Consider the following 14,838-nt stretch of genomic DNA (forward strand, 5'->3'; position numbering starts at 1 on the left):
AACTGTTTAAGTACGTTTTCTTGCATGCAATAAAATCAGTTGGGAGTTGGCGCTTCGTCCCGTCACTTACCTTTGTGTTTGTTTTTTGCGCCTTAAACTATTTGAATTATGAACTTAAGGCCTGCATGCCATAAATTCTTATGTACTAATAAAGTTTAGTGTTAGCACACTTATTTATGTCAAAATAATATGAAGACCGCTCTTTTGGGAGCTGTTGAAGTACCTCCATTTTTGTGAAGTGGAAACCACAAGCTTGGATAATAGGCTGCGTAATCCCTGTACTGTGATTATACGCTGAAAGCATTCGAAACCTCCTTTTGTTAAATATTTATATAGTGAGAAAACATTGTATGTGAAATGCTATCTCTTCATACACTTAACAGCAGAGCTTAAGCGTCCCCTAATTTTGGGGGGGAGCTGATTTCCTAAAAGAAAAATGTGGTTCAACGTTATCTTCCTGTATTGTATAATTATACTTGTGGTAACTTGATTGCCTTGCATTTCGTTTTTTTTTTTTTTTCTAAAGAAACATCAGCACCTTATTTAACTTGACTACATTTTTCTGACCAGATATATGTTGCTTAATCGTGTGCAATTGATGTCATTAAATAGTCACATGTTATGATTCAAATTAATTCCAACGTAGCTAAGTAACACTACAATTTTCTTCTGGATTCATTTGAATATACTACTTTGATTAACTGTTCACACACTTGCTTCTGCTTGCAAGTTTGAAAAATGCGTGGTTTCTAAACCTCGTTATAATATGCGTTGCAATCCGTCGCTTTGTTCTTAGTTTACTCTTGAATGAACAAGGCCGCTGCCGGTTTAATCGTTGAGTTTGAAGACGTCGAAGATCGTAAACATGCTGAATTTGCACAAAGAGTGGGCGAGGGACAAAACGTGTCTGTCGCTAGACAGACAGATTATTGCAATCAGTCTGTCTAGCGTAACAGTTTGCATAGTTTGCTATATCAATTTATTGTTCCCTTAAGGAGGAATGCAGTTTTGTGATTAAAACTATTTTTGTTATTTATGCATGAAATGTAACCGATTCTGGAATGTACATGTAAATATTGCCACAGATAAGCCAAGCAACGAGAACTGAATTCTTGTGCGTGGCACGCTCTCTATTTAGGGCTCTGTCACTCTGTGTGCTGTGCCTTATGCCTTGCATGTCCTATTTATGCTTATTTCTGATTTTTATCTTAAACAAGTTAATATAGTTAATCAGTTGCAACTAGCAGCCTTATAAGCTCATCTCTTGGATATAAATAACTAAGAAGAAAGTGTACAAATTTTAGATGTTGGTATATTTGCAGATGTTTTTGGTGCGCAATAAAGCTGTTAAGTTTTGTTAAATGCTTAGTAATTTTAGAGATGTAAAGCTAAAATTTTGCACATATATTTACATGGCAATAATTTTTGCTGAAATCAGTTTCAAAAGCTGTTACTGGCAAATTTTGAAACGTTAAGCTTTATTGCATTTTTCAGTGTCTTAGGAGTCGTGCACAATAAAATCATTCCACTGCCGTATGTTATGAAATGGCACAAGGCTGAGTTCTTTAAAAAAAAAAATTGCAGCACATTTTGCTATAATATTTCATCACTATAGGGGACCGCAGCTTCGCAGGGGGGCGCTGCAAGCGCCAGTGAAAAGTGCTCTCTTCGGCGGCGTTCCGATAATTGACCGGGCAGGCCGGTTCCCCCTCCCATTGAACAGCTGCGCGAGTGGCTCTTGAATGGGGTCAGTTCTGCACGTGCTGGGCTGCTGCAGATCTGTTTGTGCAGTTGCGTGCTTTTTCCTTGATGCTTGAACGCTTAGGCATGCACATTCTTCAGAGAATTAGGAAACTTTTTCAGCGGGCAAACGCGAAAAACAAACAAACTTGTGGATCATGTCCCCTCCGTGAGGCAAATTGACGAAAACGCCATTATGTTAACGACGATTTTAGTGCCGCAAGTAATTAAGGGGCAAAACAGTTTACAACGTGGAAAGTAAATCTCTTTTTTACATAGTCATCTTCACAATGCAAAATTTTATTCGATGGCTCAGTGTGGTGCACGAAACTTCACTGACTTAACAGATTGGATTTTGATACTTTTTTTTGCTGATAGTAATGAAAATTACCTTTATTTTAACACAAATTAAGAGTCCTAATGGCGATATGCGAGGATGAAGAGAAAGAAGAGACCATCCACCGAATATGCCTACCAACTGCTCACTTACGGTTAAAAGAAAAATGTCGTAAGCTTGGTTAATAAGTGCCAAAGAGAAAAGCGGTTGCTTATTTATTTCATGCTATCACAGCGCTCTCGTACCCTCAAGACAACCTACCTGCAGAGCCATCGATGATAACCGAATGCTCACTGATGTGGATGACAAACATTATGACTTTTCACAAATCTTTTTCAAAACTGCTTTCGGCCGCATGAACACTTGTCAGTAAATAACGATAATGGAGAAATGCATAACTAAATGCTACAATTTCGTGCAGAAGTTTGGTAAATAAATGTTTCTGCAATAAATAATGCCATACCTTTTCAATTGGATAGAAGTTAGTTGGAGGCCGTTCATGGCAAAAAATTGTGGGTGCGTCTCCTCTTTCTCTGTACTCGTAAATTGTGAGACAAAGAAGTTTCATCGCGAATATCTTTTTTAGCACTCATGACAATGCTCTCCAAAGCAGCAGCGTACAAGCAGTGGCAAGTGCACTTGCATGGCTGGCATTCTGTGGCACTGCAAGCATAGTGCTGTGGTGTGCTTTTAATAAAAAGAACCAAAGAGGGGCCATTCCGCACCCCTGTACACAATAAGTTTTTTTCGCTCTCTGAATGCCATGGAATGCCAGCCAGACTCACAGCGACCAGCAACATCTCTTTTGTGCACCTGCGCGTGAGACGGCGCATGCATACAATGAAGGAGAGGGTGCCAACGGCACGAGCAGCGCGCATACCAGTCGGGACATGGGTGGTTCAATGCGCTCCCCCGGCGACGTTCCTGATCAGTAGTTCAGAAATGACCGCCAGAGGAAGGAGGCGGCGCTGGTGTAGTCGGAGCAAACTTCAGGTGTGCTCCCCTATACGTTTGAAAAGTCGAGTTTTATGAGCAATAAGAAATTGTGGCGTCAAAATGTTTGACCGAATTGACCATTCTGCTTGCAGTGCCCACCCAAAAGACCTTTACAACTTACCCGGTATTCATTCTTAGATTTGACACGTAGCAGCAAGCTTGCATGTTCCTGTATGTGCCAGTTGGTAAAGCACATTATTGGAGAGGTGAGGTCTAAAAGCCGTTGCTATCGCATCAACTCCGCAACGAGACCGGCCACCGTTGGTCAAACTGCAGAAGACAGTACTGAAGCTACTGACACCGGAGACTGACCGGCAGTGCGAAAAAAGAAAGGGGTTTTGTGGAAAGCAGTACTCGGCAGGAGTGCATGCTAACTTGCGTTCATTGGGACAGGGATATGAGGGAAGTGCTTCTTCGCGGCGGCCGCCGGTGTGTATATATGGACAGCAGCCTGGCCACCTTCAAAGGGCAATGACAGGGTCATTTGATATAATGCTGTTTTATACTTGTATGAATAATATACAGGTCTGTGATTCTACTCGCAAAGTTTTAGTGCCTAGCGCGCAGTGCATATTACAAAAAGAAAGCGATAGAAATCGGAAATGAGAAGCTCCTCCCAGAAAGCGACCGCCATTTTGAAATGCTCGTGTGACGTCATAGAGGATACGCGGCAGAGCGTATCCTCTGCAGGCTGCAATATCAAAGGACAAGTCTCTCTCTCTATCTTTTTTTCTGAGATTGACAAAGTGGTTGTCCCTCATGCAGAAGTGCTTGATGAAGATGTTACCGCACGAAAGCGATGTAGAGTAAAGCATGCTTTCTTCAGCATAAGACACGGTCATAGTCAGAGGCTGCACGGTTATAGGTTCCTCAGCTTATCGACACACTGATCTGTCGCATATTACAAAGGCGACGACTCCAGCAGGGCCAACGGTCGCCTTTCGTCGTAGTGTGAAGTTCTGCGGCCCCACGACGCCGATGAAACTGATCAGCGTACGGTTGTCCGATCTGTTTTAGTCAGATCGGAGGCTGAGCGAGAACTTGACACCAGATGATTGAACGGCCTGAACAGCTGTGCTTGTCTGTAGCTTAACTGTGTTAGAAAGAAAAAAAAAATCAAGAAGGTATACACTTTACATGTTGACCCCTTGTCATCAGCAATGACCATGGCCAGTAATATTAGTCGGCCCCGACCTGGCAGCCCGTTCAGCGACGAGTAGGCTCGGGTCTAGTTTTGCCGATTACGGAGCGCGCATTCACAAGCTGTAGCGGTTGCATGTGGCCATCGATCGTGTAGTTCTAACAGTAGCGACCCCAAATCGACGATTGTTTACATCACAAAGCGAGTGCGATGCTGAAATTGAACACACGCTTCAAGAGGCTGTGGACACGGTCGTGCGGTTTGTAGCATTACGGGGGCTTGCATGCTCACCGGGTCGAAAAATCAGAACTTTATTTACAATCCACGGTACCTGCAGAAGGAGTGTAAAGTGGATGTACAGATTTCAGTACATGGACAGCAAGTTCCCCGGGTATCACAGATTCGTATACTAGGTCTCCTTCTCCAAGATAATGGCTATAACAAAGAAACTATTAAGAGGATTGAGCAGCACGTATTTCCGTTAGCCTCAGACACAGAGTTTAAAGGAAAGGCAGAAGATGTAAGGAAAAGAATCTGTGCATAATCCAGGCATTTATCATTAGTCCAATCAGCTATTCTACGCTATACTTACCCTTTAACCCTTTGAGGGTTTTTGCTGTAAATGTACGGCGGCGGTTTTCCATCCCGCAAGGTTTTTGCTGTACCTGTACGGTTTCAGTCCTCCCTTTGAAATCGCGCGCCATAATGACGATGCATGCTCACTGGGAGGTGCTGCCACCTCCTAGGGCTTACAAAGAAGCCCTTGAAATTTATTGCACTGCTGCCTTCTTGCGAAGATAAACAGAAGTGATTCCTAGCTGCAGCGTGTTGCTCGGTCTGCGGCAATGCCCCCGCCCTATCGGTTTCGCGACGTGATTGCAAGGGAGGTGCGAAACTTCTTTATGGGCGTTTCCCTGCAAGGGATAAACAGAACTGATTTCTAGCTGCAGCTTGTGGCCCGGTCTGCACGGTAAGGTCCTTGCATGATTTTGGTTCCCCCCCCCCCCCCCTTCGTGACCGCAATGATGGCGCGCAAAACTTGATTTTTATCTTTATGGCCACTCCCAGTGCAGGGGCCACAGAAACCGATTTCCATCTTTATTGGGGCTGCTGCTAGCTTGTTTATCATCATCCATGCTCAGGGGGTATCCCCGCTCTCCTTGTGGTTTCCTTAAGTTCTTGTGTTTACAGTGTGGAGCAAGGTTGACTCCAGAATATGGTTCCTAATATTTTTCTACAACTTTTCCTTGACTTTACTCATATTGAACTTTCAAAATCCATAATAAAGTAATTTGACCATCTGAGACAGTTTTTTTTTTTCAAAAAAATTCGACCCTCAAAGGGTTAAGGCAGCAAAACAGAAGAAATTAGACAGCCTCATCCGCACAAGTAGTAAGAGCCCTTGGTCTCCCGTGCTGTACTTCCACCACTAGCCTCCTACAACTAGGCATCCATAACACATGGGATGAGATTGCTGAAGCGGTGCGTACCACACAGGTAGAGAGCGGCTCTGCCTAACCTCCACAGGCAGATCCATACTATAAATAGTGATCGACACTTGCGGAAGCATGGCTATACGGGACGGGCTATGGGTAATCCCGCTGCCAAAAACATGCATCCCGAACACCGTAAGGCGCGTCGGGAAAAGAGACCCCAAATGCTCAGTAGGAAATTTAGCTGCCTGCAGCCGGAGGAAGTAGCCTTCGTGATACTGCCACAGGGACAAGCCCCTTTATGGTTTCAGCGTAACGAGCGGATTGGGTAGACTGATCACCGCGGTCACCCTGAAAATGATCTCCGGAGACAGATGAGAAAGTGGATGTAGCTCTCCTGTGCCCAGACGAAGGCACGTTTTGTGGACTGCGACAGGAAAACTGCCATACGAAATTAGTCATGGGTCGAGTGCCCCCCAGGCAAATCATCCAATCTCGCGAACTGTACAGCTGATTTGGACTCCGGCACATACTGGCATTCACGACAACAAATCTGCCCATGCCATGGTTCGAGGGCTCTACCCCACCGAACCGGCGGCAAAGGGAGGTCTTGGAGCGGGAAGCGTTGTGTGCCAATTTTACACCGCAATTCTACAGCACTATCGACTGAGTAGGCAGGCGGCTGTTGTGCCAGCCCCTACCATAAGTTTCAGGCAGGCTGTCGCCTTCAGACTGGCACATCCCCATACTCGCTCCTGGTGAGCCATATATGCTCCCAGAAGAAAGATCATAATTCTGTATAAACTAATTCGAGAGGGACCTTCGAACACATCATCTGGGATTGCCCCTTTTTTTCCCGGGAGGAGCCTGAATCTGATGCCACAACTCTGGGAGACCATGCTGTGCTGCTCAGACCCTGGGCTCCAGCTAGCCGCCATCCAGCTGGCCTGGGACGCCGCCAGCCAACACCTGCCGGTCTACATCTGGGGCTGGCCCCTGTCATCCATCCCAAGGGACAGAGGGCCGGAGCTCCTTCATCCACTGGTGTAAATAAAGAATACTCTCTCGAAGAAGCGGCGTCCGTGCTTACTGATGACGTTATTGCCTGTGAGGCTATAGGAGAAAAGTAAACAATTAAAAAAAAATCACCAGTGTGAATGAAATGCTATGTGCCATACCCTTAACAAACAGAGCTTAAGTGCCCTTTAATTGTCTTACTTCTTGAGCAAAAACAGTAATTTGGAGGTCTGTTTGTATGTCCGCCTCCTTTAAATGTCCTCCAAGGAGTAAGGTAGACGCTGCGCTTTTTCCCCAAGGTGATTCAGGCTATGAAAGGAGGTGCTGTAGTGGACGGCATGAGAAATTTTTGTCCACCTGGGGTTTTTCAACAAGCACTGACACCACAGTACACATGCGCTTTGCAAGCTCTGCTTAAATTGGAAACTGGTGTACAGGAAAGGAGCATCTTTTACAATCATTGTTGGACACCCGAGTCAAGCCGTATAGGAAGGTGGGAGTGAAAGAGGCACCATAGTGGACAGCTGCAGAATAATTTCCGCCATTAACGTGCACTGACATCGCTGTGCAAGTTTCCCAACACTAAACCGCCAAGCAAAACCTAGTCAAAGTGCTTTCAGACATCTTAACTGGTTTAAGCAGGGTTAAAAACCATGTTAATTTCACTTTTGGAGGAAAGGAAGGCACGGCATCTGTCACACTTCTAGAGTGAACACCTACACATACTATTAAAGGCATATAATTGAAGTGGTCTTTGCTAAAAGCAACCCAGCAGCCCAACAGTCATAGGACCAGGCTGGAGTATTGCTGTCCGGCTGCAGGTGTAAGCCGGCTGCATAAGCATGCTTCTTCGCTCTTGGAATGATAAAAAGTTAGCGAGTATCGTTTGTGGCTCCAGATTAAGTGCCTTCAGAGTGCTGTGCTACTGATGAAAGGCTCTCCGCATAGCACAACTTGCTCAATGCTCGACTAGTGCTGTGAAGCTGCACTTTTTGTTAGAGTACCTGGCGTGTTTGATATCATTCTACAACTACCATCGATGCAATGGGCAACTACTTGCTCTTCCGCTCATGTCAGCAAAGGCAGCGAACAGGTCTCAAAAACTCGATACGCTTTTTCCTGCCGCATCTTTTCTTCTGTCGAGACTTCGTTCAGCTAGAGAAATACAAGTATTTCGAGCTCGCAAGTGTGTCCGTTGTTACATATGCTGCATTTCATAGCATAGAAAAGTGTGTAATGCTCTTTGCATGATAGAAACTCTTGCATTTACCTGCGAAACATTTTTTGTTTTATGTGCCAACTAAGTGAAACAATGTCAGTCTTACACCTCGACCATACATCATTTTCACAATAAGTGCAACCGTTTCTTTATGGGAACATCATGTTCCTAACCTAACATCAGTGTTTTGGAAATGAACAGAAAACTGATACGAGACATTGCGAGTGTGAGCTATTTTTAGAGCGCGAGCTCCGCTCTTTGCACTGAAACTCCCAAGGTCACTCAATTGCTAGTTTCACCTTGAGCAGAGAGATTCTGTAGTGGAGGGCTTCAGAAATGTCAACCACCCGGGGTTCTTAAAGTGCATTAAACATATGACGAGGCGGGGAGTGACAACCACTTCGCTGACACTTGGTTACTCAGTCTTGCCATGAATGAGGAGGTGCATGCTGATAAGAGTGCGGCAACGCTTTGATGCAGGCCAATGTGTAGCCATGCTTACCACAGCTTATGCTTGGATAACTAGGTTAAACAAAGATAAACTTCCATAATTTTTGTGTTGCTATGTTGCCTAAACATTATTAGAAATTCAGAGCCTAAACCACACAGCCTGTATGTGGAAGACATGTCCTAAGCCATGGGAGGTAGCAATGGACAAATTGAAGATAACCTTCAGACAGCTGTTCAAACGGTTGGAGACTAACACCTAGATGCCTCAACACAGCAGGTTGGAAAAAGCAACCAAAAATCAAACTAAAGCCAGATGGAATATCCATCCTAAAAGGACCAGATCCTAGATATGTGGCTACAGGAAAATGGTTGTCGGGGAGAATAAGGGAACTCGAAAGCGTTGAACAATGAGTCTAATTATACTCATTGCTAATCGCAAGTCTGGTATGACGGCAGCCAATCCTCAAAGTCACATACAAGCCTTTAGTCATCATCAAAATCGCCTACGCTGTCCTGTACCTAGCTAACTGCGAGAAGGCTAAGGTTAAAAAAATAATCAGGAAGAGCATAAAAACAGCATTTCGACTTCCCATCAGCACGTCTACAGACCGGCTAATGAAACGGGGTGAACAATAGATGGTAGTGGTAGAGGCCAACCAAATTACCCAATACAAAAGACTGGAAAGTCCCGTACGGTACAAAACACACTTCTGTGACTAGGCATCCCAGATGAAAAGTTGAGGGGACCGCTGATTAATGTTCTGAAGGAAGTGAGGAGGTGACTAAAAATCCCCCTGCTGTCATAAAACATGCATCTGGAGCATCACCAGGAAGGGAGGAAAAGGGTGAAAATGCTGCTGGAGAAATATTAAGGGAGACAGGACGTGGTCTATATTGATGTCACCGAATATGAGGACAGGTGTGTTATTGTATCACAATCAAACTTTGATCAGCGGCTTGGTCAGGATGAGGGTAGCTGATAAAGCTGAAAAGGTCTCCACTGTCCGTGCGATAGCAGGGGCAACGGCTACATCATAAGTGATTTAAAACCAGTGATAGAGAACTTTTTCGAGAGAAGGGTCTCTCTGGGTAACGTGAATGCAAGGGCCCTGGCAAGCTGATTCGTATAGCACCCTTCCACATTAAAGGAGGGGCCCGAGTTGGCAACTCCTGCCAAAAGATAATCTGCCACCGGTATGTCTAGTTAATGCTTGGCCATGTCAGTTGCCAGATGACGCCTGCCAGAGCCATGCTCATAATTTTTCGCTCACAATGCCAATGCTGGCGGACACGGCTGTTGACACCGAATTTTCAGTGAATGGGGCGTTTAATGCTATCGCATTAATGATCTGGCTAACATGGGCACCAGCCCACTCCCAGTGAAATGGTGAGCCCATGTGCCCAGGGCTCGCTCGTGGTCTGGCCTTCAGAGTAGGCTCTGGCCCTCGGTACACTACGAGCAGGGACAGGCTGGTAAGCTATAATGAAGCTTAGAGGATAGAATACCTACCGGCAGGAAGGACAATAAGGGCTGAGAAAGCGTTTGGAGGCACTTACAAACAAAAACATTTTTTAACCCTACTAACTTTGGTTTGGTTTGGTTTAGCCAGTGCTAAAGTTAGTGGGGTTCATGGATCACTGCCTTATCGTGGCGGAGGGGCTTGCGAAACTCGATGAAGTCGTGAGCTCTGCTGTGTAGGGCCACCCAAGATAGACAGGTCACGGCAGAGAGTTCTGACAAAATGTGATTCACTGGAGAAGGTAATCGCAACCCACTCCAGTATTTCCTGCCAAGAAAACCCCATGGCCAGTCACAATAGTATTAATGATATGGCGCCGGAAGATGAGCCCCCCAGGTTGGAAGGCGTCCCACATGTTACTGGGGATGAAGAAAGGGCGATTCCTAGTAGCTCCAGGACGAATGAAGCGGCTGGGCTAAAGACAAAAGGACGCTCAGTTGTGGATGTGTCGGGAAGCGACCGGAAAGTCCGATGTTGCAAGGAGATATATCACATAGCAACATGGAATGTAAGATCTATGTCGCAAGGTAAACTGGATGTCGTCAAGCGAGAAATGGACAGACTGAACATTGATATCTTGGGTATCAGCGAGCTCAAGTGGACCAGAATGGGAGAGTTTAACTCCGGCGACCATTATGTCTTTTATTGTGGGCACGAATCCAGGAGAGGGAATGGGGTTGCTCTTATAGTAAACAGAAGAATGGGCAAAGCAGTGCTAAGGTACAACCCTAAAAACGACCGAATGAGGGATAAGGGTAGATGGAGAATACCTCAGTAATCTGCGATTTGCTGATGACATTGCCTTGCTAAGCAACTCGGGGGATGAACTGCAAATAATGATTGGTGACCTAGACAGGAAAAGTAGAAAGGTAGGCTTGAAAATCAATATGCAGAAGACTAAGGTAATGTTCAACAGCCTCGGAAAGGAACAGCAGTTTACATTAGGTAGCGAAGTACTGGAAGTAGTAGGCGAATATAACTACTTAGGACAGGTAGTAACCGCAGATCCAGACCATGAAAAGGAAATAACAAGAATAAGATTGGGATGGAGCGCATTTGGCAAGCACTCACTGATTATGACTAGCAGCTTGCCGGTATCGCTAAAGAGGAAAGTATATAACAGTTGCATCTCACCTGTACTCACCTATGGGGCTGAAACGTGGAGTCTAACCAAGAGAGTTCTACTTAAGTTGAGGACAACCCAGAGGGCTATGGAAAGAAAAATGGTAGGGGTAACATTAAGAGATAGGAAGCGTGCAGAGTGGGTCAGAGAAATAACTCAGGTTACGGACATACTAGTGGAAATTAAGAAGAAATGGGCATGGGCAGGACATGTAGTGTGAAGAGAGGATAACCGATGTTCGCTTAGGGTAACAAACTGGATTCCAAGGGAAGGAAAGCGTAGCAGGGGCGGCAGAAAGTTAAGTGGGCGGATGAGGTCAAGAGGTTCGCAGGGGTCAAGTGGATGCAGCTAGCACAGAACCGGGCTAAGTGGAGAAATATGGGAGAGGCCTTCGCCCTGCAGTGGGTATAGTCAGGCGGATGATGATGATGATTTCACTTCGGATCCAAGGTCACCCTTTCAACATAAGTTATCCAAGTCTATGCACCAACCACTATGAAGAAGCTGACGTTGAGAGATTTTATGCTGACCTGCAATGCCTTTTAGACCGCACTCCACCATCAGACGTCCTTTTTCTAATAGGAGACTGGAATTCTAAGGTGGGGAGTGAAGAAATATCCGGAATTACAGGCAAGTTCGGTCTTGGTGAGCCAAATGAAACTGGGCAGAGGCTAGTAGAGTTTTGTCAAGAAAACAACCTGACCATAGCGAATACTCTTTTTCAACAGCACAAAAGGCGCCTGTACACATGGACTTCACCGGTCAGTCTGTACATGAATCAGATTGATTATACTCTTTGCCAGCAGAGATGGAGAAGCGCTATACAAGCAGTAAAAACAAGGCCTGCGGCCGATTGTGGCATCGACCATCCGCTTCTTGTTGCCAAATTTAAGCTTCGATTGAGGAAAACGCAGAAAACTAGAAGGCCTTTCAGGTATGATCTGGATCAAATTCCATCAGAATATGCTGTGGAAGTGAGGAATCGATTTCAAGAATTATATCTAGAAGACAGAGAGCCTGAAGAGATGTGGACTGATGTTCGTGATATAATACAAGAAGTTGCTACTAAGGTAGTTCCAAAGCAAAAGAAATGCAAGAAAGCAAACTGGTTATTTAAAGAGGCTTTGAAAATAGCTGAGGAAAGGAGGACGGCAAAAGTTATGGGAGAAAGAGAAAGATACAAGGTTCTCAATGCGGATTTTCAGAAAATAGCAAGGAGAGATAAGAATGCCTTCCTGAACATATAGTGCCAAGCAGTTGAGGACAACAGCCAATTGAGGAACACAAGAGCTCTGTATAAGACAATCAAAGATATCAAAGAAAGCTTCTGTGCTAAGCTGGGCGTGATAAAGGACAAACGAGGCAGGGACCTCACTGAAGCCTCAGAGATAAAGAAGAGGTGGCAGGAATACACAGAACTGTACAAGAAGGACCCGGATGTGCAAACCCAACATAAGACGGTTGTGATTACTGATCTCGAGCCGGGCATCCTGAAGAGTGAAGTTGAATGGGCCTTAGCCAGCCTTGCTAAGAAGAAAGCTAGCGGAATTGATGGCATTCCAGCAAAGTTGCTTCAAAACCTCAACCATGACGCTGTTAACGTTCTGTATACATTATGTCAGCAAATTTGGACAACCCTGCAGTGGCCACAGGATTGGAGGAGGTCAGTTTACATTCCCATTCCAAAGATAGGCAGTGCCAAAGATTGTTCCAACTACCGCACGATCGCGCTTATTTCGCATGCTAGCAAGGTAATGTTGAAAATCCTCCTAGGTAGGCTGCAGCAGTATGTGGATCGGGAGATTCTGGACGTGCAAGCTGTGTTTCGCAAGGGCAGAGGAACTAGAGACCAGATTGCCAACCTTCGCTGGATCATGGAAAAGGCAAGAGAGTTCCAGAAACCAATCTACTTCTGCTTTATTGATTATGCGAAAGCGTTTGACTGCGTAGATCACCGTAGATTGTGGCAAGCTCTCCAAGAGATGGGAGTTCCAATTCACCTCATCTGTCTCCTCAGGAACCTGTATGAAGGGCAAGAGGCCACAGTCAGAACGGGGCATGGTCTTACTGATTGGTTTCCGATTGAGAAAGGAGTGAGACAAGGCTGCATACTGTCGCCCTGCCTATTTAACCTATATGCTGAGTGCATCATGAGGAAGGCCGGTCTGGACAAGTCTTCAGCTGGAGTGAAGATTGCTGGAAAACGTAATCTTAGATATGCGGATGATACCACTTTAAAGTGAAGTGGAACTCAAGAGACTTCTGATGCGCGTACGAGAAGAGAGTGAGAAGTTTGGGCTTAAACTGAATATTAAAAAGACAAAGATCATGGCGTCTTGCCCTATCAAGTCCTGGAGCATCAATGGACAAGAAGTGGAAGCTGTGACAGATTTTCTCTTCTTGGACTCCAAGATTACCTCGGAAGGAGACTGCAGCCATGAAACTAGGAGACGCCTGCTTCTGGGAAAGAGCCATGGCTGGCCTTGACCGCCTAGTAAAGAGCAGAGACATTAGTCTGCCAACCAAGATCCGTATAACTCGTGCTATGGTCTTTCCAGTTGTGATGTATGGATGCGAGAGTTGGACTGTGAAGAAGGCTGACCGCCGAAGAAATGACGCGTTTGAATTGTGGTGCTGGCGGAGACTCTTGAGAGTTCCTTGGATTGCCAGAAGATCAAATCAGTCGATATTGTCGACCATAAACCCTGACTGCTCATTGGAGGGTCAAATTCTAAAGTTAAAGCTCAGCTACTTTGGTCATCTGATGAGAAGAGAGGAGTCGCTGGAGAAAAATTTGATGTTGGGAAAGGTTGAGGGTCACCGGAGAAGGGGTAGGCAGCGAACGCGATGGTTAGATGGCATCTGCAGATGAAGTTATGTGATGTTAGGAAGATAGTGAGAGACCGGAAAGCGTGGCGTGATATAGTCCATAGGGTCATGAAGAGTCGGACACGACTGTACGACTGAACTGACCTGAAACAATTCTCGGATAGATGCAAATTATGTTGGAATAGGGCAGATCTTATACATGTGGTATGAACTAGCCCGGAAATACACGATGTAAATAAAAAAAGAATTTTGGGAGACGCTACTGCCAAGTTTAAACCCTGAGTTGGCTAGGTTTAATCCAACTGACCAAACACGCCACCCGGGTCCAAAGACCTATCCTGTATCTGTTAGACAAAGTTTCACCACCAATCACAACTGCTGTTACTTAACCACTTGATTAGTATTATATTGCCTGTCAGCAGAATGGTACCACCAGGAACTTGCTGAATAAAATGCCGGATACAGTCTTCAACTGTAGCACATGGTCACATTTGGGACCCGGGACCTTGCCCTTGTTAAAGTCCCTGGCCACATGGTGAGAGCTCAGTGGGAGATTCTGTGCAACTAGAAAAACAATGTCCTCGTAGGCACCCTTCATAATAGGGAAGCTTTGCTGAGAAATCATGTTTACATTACATTCCCTACTGCCAAATATTTTTGATGTAGTTTGATTCCTTGCTCATATTTCTCATTCGCTTTGGCATTACAATTGAGAAAAGCATTACGCACTTGTGTGCTACCAAATGGAACACTGACAGAGTTGCCTCATTAGATATGTAACAATAACTGCACTTCAAACAGTGGGAAATATTGCCTCATTTTTCCTGTGTTGCAGCTCAATGAAATGTCAAAATCAAAGTATCGTGAGAATAACCACACAAAGTTTTAGAGATCCTTACCACACCTTACTTTGCTAATACTCTAAACGAGAGAAAAGCAAGTATTTTTCAAATTGCTGCACCTATGACAGCTGAACACAGATACTTAAATGTGCAAGGTATTCCAAGAGTCCAGCTTCACAGCCAAAAAGGAG

This window comes from Amblyomma maculatum, unplaced genomic scaffold (assembly GCF_055883805.1).
Source record: "Amblyomma maculatum isolate TAMU_Amacu unplaced genomic scaffold, ASM5588380v1 scaffold_19, whole genome shotgun sequence".
Taxonomy (NCBI): Eukaryota; Metazoa; Arthropoda; class Arachnida; order Ixodida; family Ixodidae; genus Amblyomma; species Amblyomma maculatum.